Below are 10,115 nucleotides of genomic sequence, written 5' to 3' on the forward strand. Positions count from 1 at the left end.
AGATTTAGTGGGGAGGACTGAGGTGGAGGCCCAGTGGAGGACTGAGGTGGAGGCCCAGTGGAGGATGAGGTGGAGGCCCAGTGGAGGATGAGGTGGTGGCCCAGTGGAGCCGGCTGCTGTCCTTCTGCTTGCCCCTCAGGCCTGGGCATCAGCAGACAGGCCCACAGAACCAGGCTGCAGCAGGTGGGCCTGGGACAAAGCTGCTGCTATGTGGACCAAGTTCTAAATTGAACCCAACCCACAGGGAGTCTAGTCACCCCGGCAATGTGCAAGTTGCTCTGCAGGAACGGAATTAAGTGCTGCTGTCACCGTCACTATCACCAGGAGCCTGCTGTGGCCAGGCCACAGGACAGGCACTTTGATACACATCATCTTACTGATACACACCTCTGTCTTCGTGACTCTGAGGAGGAGAGCCCTGGGGCTGGAACGGAGACCCTGGTCAGAGTTACACACAGCCTAGGTATGCTTGACTCTAGGGACAGCAGTAGATGGGAATTAGGAGGCCTGGGCCAAGACCCCGTCTCCCTGCCTGTCTCCCAGGCTACATATGGGGACGGTTCTGTGTCCCTCCATGGTGGGAGGGATGGAGAACAAGCATGATCGCTCATGAGCAGGCAGGCACTCTGGGGCTCTTATAGTAATCTTCCGCCCTCAGGGCTTAATTACAGCCATGCCCCCTGTGGGATTGGTGAATAGTGCCACCCTGTGACGGGCAGCACCAGACAGACTTGGCAGCTAGTGTTTCATATCTGCTCCAAGCTGTCTCATCCCCTCTCCTAGGAATAGAGCCTGACCCAGACCATAATGCGAGGAAAATGATCCAGGTCTGACCAATCAATCACTATTCTCTCATATCTCTAGCAAATGTGATTGGTCTAGGACAGAAGGACTGACCCAGTAGGGCAAATCATAAAGCTCCCCTGGGAATGATAGATGGATACTATGAGAAAAAATGCCTGCTTTCTTGTGTGTGGGGGGGGGGGGAGGGGGGGGTGAAAGGGTTGCTGAGTCAGGACTTCAGAGACTGTCCTGTATACTTCAGAGAAAGTGTAAATATTGATCAGACGTCAGTTACAGACAACACAATCTATTCTAGTTAATCTAAGCAAAAAATTATTTTAAAAAAATTACAGGAATAGCCTGACCAGGCAGTGGCACAGTGGATAGAGCATCGAACTGGGACACAGAGGACCCAGATTCTAAACCCCAATGTCGCCGGCATGAGCACATGCTCATCCAACTTGAGTGCGGGGTTGCTGGCTTGAGCGTGGGATCATAGACATGACTCCATGGTCACTGGCTTGAGCTCAAAGGTCACTGGCTTGAAGCCCAAGTTCGCTGACTTAAGCCCAAGGTCGCTGGCTTGAGCAGTCACTTGCTCTGCTGTAGCCCCCAGGTCAAGGCACATATGAGAAAGCAATCAATGAACAACTGAGGAGTTGCAACAAAGAATTGATGTTTCTTATCTCTCTCCCTTCCTGTCTGTCTGTCCCTATCTATCTCTCTCTGTCTCTGTCAAAAAAAAAATTACAGGAACAACTTCCCAAAACATACTACACAACTGGACCACTGTGGGGGCTTTGGCTCCTGCTTCCATCCCAAAGCTGAGTGTCAGTCACAGTCAGTCACCAGCCCCAGAACCATTCTCCCCTCTATGATCCACCCAGCAAAACGGGTGCTCTGCGCCCTGTCTCTGTCCCCACGAAACTCAGTTCCAACTTCTAGTCCACATCGTGCTTTCTGGCGCAGGCCTGATGTCACGGCTGGGTGGCTGACACCCGCAGGAGAGTTGGGGAGACGGAGGTGAGTTCCCCACTTCTGCTGCTCAGGAAGCACGCCACAGGAGGGTGTGGCCAGTGTGGCATGTGCCACAGGCAAAGTCTGACCTCACCATCTGCACTGTCAGGCGATGGTAGATGGTAGTCACGATGTCCAACCCTTCCCCTGCAGGGTCAGCCCCGTGGGAAGGGGAGGACAAGAACAGAGTGCAGGGCCACACACACCAGCAACAGAAACATGGCCATCCCTTAGGTCAGGCTTTCCCAGTAAAACAGAAGGCCCCAATCCCAAGATGCCGGGAAGCCCCTCACTGGCTGTGTGTCTGGGGGTCACATGCCCTCTCTGGGCCTCAGTCTCTCCAGCTATAACAGCTCTGGTGATCTGACACTGCCCAGGTCCTCTTGGGCTCTGGTGGTCAAAGTTCTCCACGCAAAGGGGACTGTGATCAGATGGAGGCAAACTCACGGCTTGGCCTGGGCCTCCACCACCTGTCCCCGAGGCGCCTGTCCCCAGAAGCCCCTTCCTCCCCTCCACCTTCACTCCCTCTGCCTGTCTCCTTAGTGCCTGGTTCCCTGGTCGGCCTTCCTGACCGCCATCTCTGTCCTCTCACGGCCCAGCCCGCCCCAACCTCCACCCCCTCCACTCGCCTTCAGCCCCCTTCCTCAGCCGGCTGAGGCTGGACCGGGCATGAGGACAGGGCTGAGCAGATGGTGGGGGCCACAGACCAGACAGCGGCTCAGACTGTTCACCTGAGGCCAGGGGTTGGTGCTGAAGGCTGGAGTCTTGTCTTCCTCCCCAACGAAGGTGGAGGAAGATGCTTCCAGGCTTGAAGCAGCTGCTCTGACATTCCGCCCCCGCCCCCATCCAGCTCCACTGCTGAGGAGCGAGTTCCAGGTGGGTGCTGTGCAAAGAACTGTCAAAGCACGTTCTGGCTCCCGGGCTGGGGGCTTATGGACTTATGCCTGCTGCTGCCAGCCCAGCCAGCCCCCTGGGCTCCATCTCAGAGCACAAGGCCACCCCAGAACCCATGCACCAGGCCGACGTGAGGTCCCTGCTCTGTCAGGATCCCAGAGCACTGTGCTCTCTCCTGGGCCCACGCGCTGGTCCTGCTGTTCTTTCCTGGGCCTACCTCCTCCGAGGCAGGAAGAAATGAGCTCTGCTCTGTACTCCACTGTCTAGGAAACACAGCGAGGCTCAGTAAAGGCAGTTGAATGAACTAAAAAAATCAATAATAATAATAGAAACATTTGTATGTTATGTACCATGTGCCAAGCTCTTCTAAGGATGCTACATACATTAATGCATTTCATCTCCGTTACAATGCAGGTATTATAACTACCTCCCTGAGGGAGTAGATGAATGAGTGAATGCCATTCATCTGGAGAGAAGGCACTGACCTACGAGAAATGAGTGCCATTACCAGGCAGACAGCATGGGAGGGTGAGTGATAAGGTCATAATCTATTCCCTATTCCATACGTCTCTTTAGATCATCACAACTCTTTAGGCAGAAATGCCGGCAACATCCCCGTTTTCCTGATCTGTATCAGTCAGGATAGGCAATCTCAAAGTGTGTAACAAACAAGCCCCAAATCTCAGTGGCTGAAAACAGCAAAGGCTTCTCACTCATGCAACATGTCCATTAGAAGGGGGGAACAGGGCTGTGCTTACTGCTGTTCTCAACAAGGACTCCACCCAAATGTCCCTGGTCCTTCCTCGAGTGGAAGAGAGCTGGAAGAATCATGTACTGTCCCAAAAGGTTTCCACGAAGTGACATGTTACTTCAGCTCCTATCTCATTGGCCAGAGCCAGGACTGTGGCTAGCTCAAGGGGCAGGGATGTGTAATTTTCAGTGGGCCCAGAAGTGGGAACTGTGGATTTGGGTGGGAAGTACTGGATTAACTGATCACTGATGGAGCATCTGCGCTGTGCTGAGCTATGGGAAGAAATTCAGAATTCCGCAGAGCCTGTCCTCCCAGAGTGCACCCTCAGACAAGGAAACAGGAAACTATAATGCAGCGAGGCTAGAGTTCTGACAGAGGAGGGGCACTCACAGGGGCCCGGCCTGGCCGCAGAGAGCAGGGCGGCTTCTGAAAAAGGAGACGGCCACACTGGGTAAGGCTGGGTATAGGCCTCTGCCCTTCCAGGTGGAGAGAGGGAGATCTGGCATTGTTCTGTTGGGGGACGCATTGTCCTGAGCCCCATCTTGCAGGGCAAAAGGGAGTCTAGCCTCTGCCTACCCCATGACTCCAGGTACTTCCTATTTTCTCTCCACAGGGGCAAACAGTGTGGGTTCCCACCAGAAGCAGGTCAGGCCTTTCTGGGATGAGAATCCCTGGAGGAGGAGGACCCCTGAAGGAGGAGGAGGATCCCTGGAGGAGGAGGGCCCCTGGAGGAGGAGGGCCCCTGGAGGAGGAGGAGGATCCCTGGAGGAGGAGGACCCCTGGAGGAGGAGGGCCCCTGGAGGAGGAGGAGGATCCCTGGAGGAGGAGGACCCCTGGAGGAGGAGGAGGACCCCTGGAGGAGGAGGATCCCTGGAGGAGGAGGGCCCCTGGAGGAGGAGGAGGAGGACCCCTGGAGGAGGAGGAGGATCCCTGGAGGAGGAGGAGGATCCCTGGAGGAGGAGGACCCCTGGAGGAGGAGGAGGATCCCTGGAGGAGGAGGAGGACCCCTGGAGGAGGAGGACCCCTGGAGGAGGAGGGCCCCTGGAGGAGGAGGAGGAGGACCCCTGGAGGAGGAGGATCCCTGGAGGAGGAGGGCCCCTGGAGGAGGAGGAGGAGGACCCCTGGAGGAGGAGGAGGATCCCTGGAGGAGGAGGAGGACCCCTGGAGGAGGAGGATCCCTGGAGGAGGAGGATCCCTGGAGGAGGAGGGCCCCTGGAGGAGGAGGGCCCCTGGAGGAGGATCCCTGGAGGAGGAGGATCCCTGGAGGAGGAGGGCCCCTGGAGGAGGAGGATCCCTGGAGGAGGAGGAGGGCCCCTGGAGGAGGATCCCTGGAGGAGGAGGATCCCTGGAGGAGGAGGATCCCTGGACGAGGAAGACCCCTGGAGGAGGAGGAGGACCCCTGGAGGAGGAGGATCCCTGGACGAGGAGGATCCCTGGAGGAGGAGGAGGACCCCTGGAGGAGGAGGACCCCTGGAGGAGGAGGAGGACCCCTGGAGGAGGAGGATCCCTGGAGGAGGAGGGCCCCTGGAGGAGGAGGGCCCCTGGAGGAGGAGGATCCCTGGAGGAGGAGGAGGATCCCTGGAGGAGGAGGATCCCTGGAGGAGGAGGACCCCTGGAGGAGGAGGATCCCTGGAGGAGGAGGACCCCTGAAGGAGGAGGACCCCTGGAGGAGGAGGATCCCTGGAGGAGGAGGAGGAGGGCCCCTGGAGGAGGAGGACCCCTGGAGGAGGAGGATCCCTGGAGGAGGAGGACCCCTGGAGGAGGGGCGGAGGGAACACAGGCCCAGCCTCCCTGTGCTAGAAGGAACACCTCATGAGTGCCACCAACCCCTTCTAAAGGGATGGGTGGGTGGAAGCTGGGGGATTCTAGGAGCCAAAAGAGACCCTTCAACTCACCCTGGCTGTGACAGTGACAATAGCAGGAGACTGACGACCAGGGGCTAGAAGCAGCTGGGCGGGTCCTGGGAAACCAGGCCACCCAGAAATCCTGTCTAGTATTTGATGTGTCTACATTTAGTAAGAGACCCAAGAAAGTAACTGTGGTCACCTCCAAGGAGGGCAAGTGGGTTTTGGGGAGACAGCTTTGGGCAAGGGGGACTTACTTTGGGCAAGAAGGTTCTTACTTTGCTTTTTTAACTTAAGCAAACATTTTTTAAAATTAAGTATATATTTGACTTTAATAAAAATTTCTGTGAGTCTCACCTTTTAAGTCTCTAAGATTGCAAGATCCTTCTAAGACAGATTTTGTGGTTCTCAGAGGCTGTTGGCAAGATTAACCCAGCAGCCCATGGGCTGGGATGCCAGTTTCACCCATTGCTGTGACTTAACCTCAAGCAGCCTCAGTCTCATCTGTAATCAGAAGTGAGGACACCGGCCTCCCCTGGAATGTTAGAAGGTTAAATGGGATAAAGTACAGGAGGCGGCCCCCAGGGTCTGGTACCTGGCAAAGTTCTGTCTAAACCAGGGGTCCCCAAACTATGACCCGCGGGCCGCATGTGGCCCCCTGAGGCCATTTATCCGGCCCCCACCGCACTTCCAGAAGGGGCACCTCTTTCATTGGTGGTCAGTGAGAGGTCACAGGATGCATCCTGTGCTCCTGGAGTACTGTATGTGGCGGCGCCACAAAGCGCGGCGTAATTCACATACAGTACTACTTCCGGTGACGCGGGATGCACATGTCAGGGCTCCGGAAGCCGTCATATCACTTGTTACGGCTAGCAGTGACAAATATGGAACCGGACATTGACCATCTCATTAGCCAAAAGCCGGCCCATAGTTCCCATTGAAATACTGGTCAGTTTGTTGATTTAAATTTACTTGTTCTTTATTTTAAATATTGTATTTGTTCCCATTTTGTTTTTTTACTTTAAAATAAGATACGTGCAGTGTGCATAGGGATTTGTTCATAGTTTTTTTATAGTCCAGCCCTCCAACGGTCTGAAGGACAGTGAACTGGCCCCTTGTGTAAAAAGTTTGGGGACCCCTGGTCTAAACAAAGTGAGTTGTGAGTGCACAGAGAGCCAGGAGGATTCTTCAGGCGGAGTCTGGGCTGCTGGCTCTGAGCCAGGGAGTTTCTAGGATCCCAGGGCAGGGACCAGGGAGTCCTTGGGAAGCCACTGGAGAGAGCCTGAACATGACCAGGCGGGACCCTGGAGTTGGGAGCTGCGGCCGTGCCTGGTGCTCTGGTGCCCCCTCATGGACACTGCCTTCCTCACACCCTTGGGAGAACAGGAGGACCTACTTTTATCAAAAAAAAAAAAAATCATCTAATTGTTTGAGGTTGAAAAAAAAAGTGCCATGGCTCAGGGCAAGGTAAGAGGCCAACTGGTTGCTTTGGGCCCCTAATATATAGCATTTAATGTCAGCAGCTCTTGACAACACCTTATTAACCACAGGCACCAATTGCTGAGCAGGGACACAGTGCCCACACTCTGAAGGACACTACCTGCGTTACTTCTCTTCACCTTCCCACACCTCGCTCAGTCTGCATTATTATTATCCACTTAAAATCTAGGTCAACAGAGGCCCAGGCAGATTTAAAAAGAAAAAAACACACACAAAAATCTCAGGGCACACAGCCAGGAAGTGGTAGCATTAGGATTCAGCCATCAGACCTTACCCCTCAGTCTATAAGGATCAGTAATTGTATTTTCCATTTATCCAGGGCTGGCCTGGCCTCATTCAAGTCAGACCCCAGGCTTCATCTTTTTTTTTTTTTTTTTTTTGTATTCTTCTGAAGTGAGAAGCGGGGAGGCAGAAAGATAGACTCCTACATGTGCCCAACAGGGATCCACCCAGCAAGCCCACCAGGGACAATGCTCTGCCCATTTGGAGCTTTGCTCTGTTGCAACCGGAGCCATTCTAGTGCCTGAGGCAGAGGCCATAGAGCCATCCTCAGCGCCCGGGCCAACTTTGCTCCAAAGGAACCTTGGCTGTGGGAGGGGAAGAGAGAGACAGAGAGGAAGGAGAGGGGGAGGGGTGGAGAAGCAGGTGGGTGCTTCTACTGTGTGCCCTGGCCTGGGAATTGAATTCAGGACTTCCAAACGCTGGCCAACACTCTACCACTGAGCCAACCAGACAAAGCCCCAGGCTCCATCTTAATAGCTGTGACATATCGTTCTTTCTGAACCTCAGTTTCCTTATCTGTAAAATGGGTAGGGCTTTCGCTACATTAATAGTGGAACTCCTGCATCCCAGTAACCACAATCCCAGGTAGACCAAGAGTTAGACAGCATCAAAATAAGGAGAATGGAAATCCATATTAAAGAGCTATGGTCACACGTGAATGACATGCATGAAAGGCACCCAACCAGCCCTGCTTTTTTGATCCAGACAGTAACACATGCCCTGAATTTTGAGCCCATTCTGAAATGTTTGTTTTTTTATAACTTTAATATTAGCACACTTGGAACAATTATTGTTGTGCCAGGCAGTCCTGTGAGCTTTAGAAACATAAACCCATGTCATCCTCACATCCCTCCATGGCATGGTCCCCATTTTACAGATGAGGAAATTAAGGCTCAGATAGGTACAGTAAAGGCCCAAGGTAACAAAACTAGAAAGTGGCAGAGCTGGGATTTGAATCCAGGCTAACTGGTTCTCAGTCCATGCTCTTAACCACTATGCTTCATGGCCTCATATTTTAAGGGTAAAATGCTTATTTTTGATCTATGTGTTACCAAAACTTGTGTTAGAAATCATTGTCATGTACTCTTTGGCCAGGCCATGTTTTAAAACAAACATCTGCTTTTGCTCATCTAACTTGAAGCTTCCGTAACATCACTGATTGTCAAATAAACAAAAAACTGACTTATTCATGTTTAAATATGTATGTGAAAAAATTACAGCATCCAAAAGTACACAAATGTCTTCTTTCATGAGCTGATATTTAGAATGTTGGTCTTTGGCATTTCTTAAATTCAGTATTTTTGTGGTTGTTTCTTAAGGAAAGAGAACAGGCTTTTGCCGCCTTGCAAGCACTTCTCTGCATTTCAAATGGGGACTATCTTTATTTCCAATGAATGAACACCTAACTGATACAATCTTCACTACGCTTTTCTTTACAGCATTGCCAGTGTCCCACTATTGATATATATTTAAAAATATGTAACTAAGGACAATTTAAACCATGTAAGTTTCCAAGCCAATGGGTGGAGGGGCTAAATTGTGAGCAAGCTCATCCATGCTCTCCACGCTAGAGTTTTCTCCTGGATTGGGGGCTGGGGAGGTGCAGGGTAGCTCTTAATAGGAACAGATGTTAGACCCACAGAAGCCTGGGGTTGGGTGGGGCCAGGGGCACCAGGAGACGCCCTGAGTCACACAGGCAGGACAGGCAAGAATTGAGGTAGAGAGAACAGGCACCCGTCCTTCCAATGAACATCGTTGTGCCGGACCTGGCTGCAGCTTGACTTCCTATCACCTCACCTAATCCAACAGCCAGCCCAGGAAAGGACTACTGTCATCCGCTTTTTACAGATGAGAAAGAAGAAGAGAGAGTAAACAACTTGCCCAGCAGAGGAACATGTGTGTCCACAGAATAGCATGTGGCAGGCAAGGGGAGGGAAAGATCTGAGCGCAGCTTGGAAACCAAAGCTCCACCCAGGTTATGAGCCTTTTCCTTGATTTCACCCAGGCCCTGGGCCCAGCCCCACCGTGACTCCTAGCTAGAGTGCTCCCCTCTCCGGACATGAGCTGACTTTCTTGAGAAAGCTGATAACATATGTACACATGTAGCTGGAAAGGCAGTAGGGACAACTGCCTAAAGAAGTAAGCCTCAGATGGAGAGTTGCAGGGGCTCCACCAGCGATCCAGGAGAGGGACAGGCTGCCCTGCAAACACCTGAGAGGTACCTGCAAAGCCTCGTACTGGCAGATACCCAAAAAAAAGCTGGGCTGGTGAGAGGCAACACTGTGCACCTCCCTTCCTATTCTTCAGTCTTTCTGGAAGCTCAGTAGGCTTCCCCAAATGCCCAAGAATTTCCCAGGCCCCAGGCCTTTCTGCCTGTTCCTCCCCCTGCAGGGATGGAGGGACGTCTCTCAGTGCCCCCCATGGAATGTTGCTATATAGGTTCTAAGCATACCCGCTCCTCCTAGGAGCCCTAGGCCCCACCCCCACCAGCCACAGCCAAGCTCGTGGCTCTTCCTTTGGTGCCTTCACAACGTGCCTGCCAGCAGGGACACACCCTGGGGGACAGGGACTATGCCAGGGCAGTCTTCCCCCTGAGCCGCACCTCCAGATCAGGACCATCTACCCTGAATCCTGACCGTCATCACTCACTAAGACATGCCTCTCGGAGCTTCAGTTTCTCCACCCGTAAAATGGAGGTGACCACGGTGCCAGCACCCACAACCACTGGGGGAGTAAGTGCATCCCACTTTACAAACGTAGCAACAACCATCTCTGGGTGAGACTCCGATGAGTCCACTCCCTGAAGAGAGATCCGTCTCCATCTCCAAGAAATGCCACCCACAGCTGCAGGGTTAGAGCTCACTCCCCAAACAAGGAACAGAGGACCACGTCTGCAGATACAGCCCCCGCTCAGGTGTCAACCTGAGCATGACAAGTGAAGGACGAGGAAATGTTCACGTGCTCTCAGGAAGATCCAAACAAGAGGACGAAACGTTGTTTAGAAAAGTTCTCAAGTGGCCTGACCTGCGGTGGCAGTAGAACAA

This window comes from Saccopteryx bilineata, chromosome 1, assembly GCF_036850765.1.
Source record: "Saccopteryx bilineata isolate mSacBil1 chromosome 1, mSacBil1_pri_phased_curated, whole genome shotgun sequence".
Classification (NCBI taxonomy): Eukaryota; Metazoa; Chordata; class Mammalia; order Chiroptera; family Emballonuridae; genus Saccopteryx; species Saccopteryx bilineata.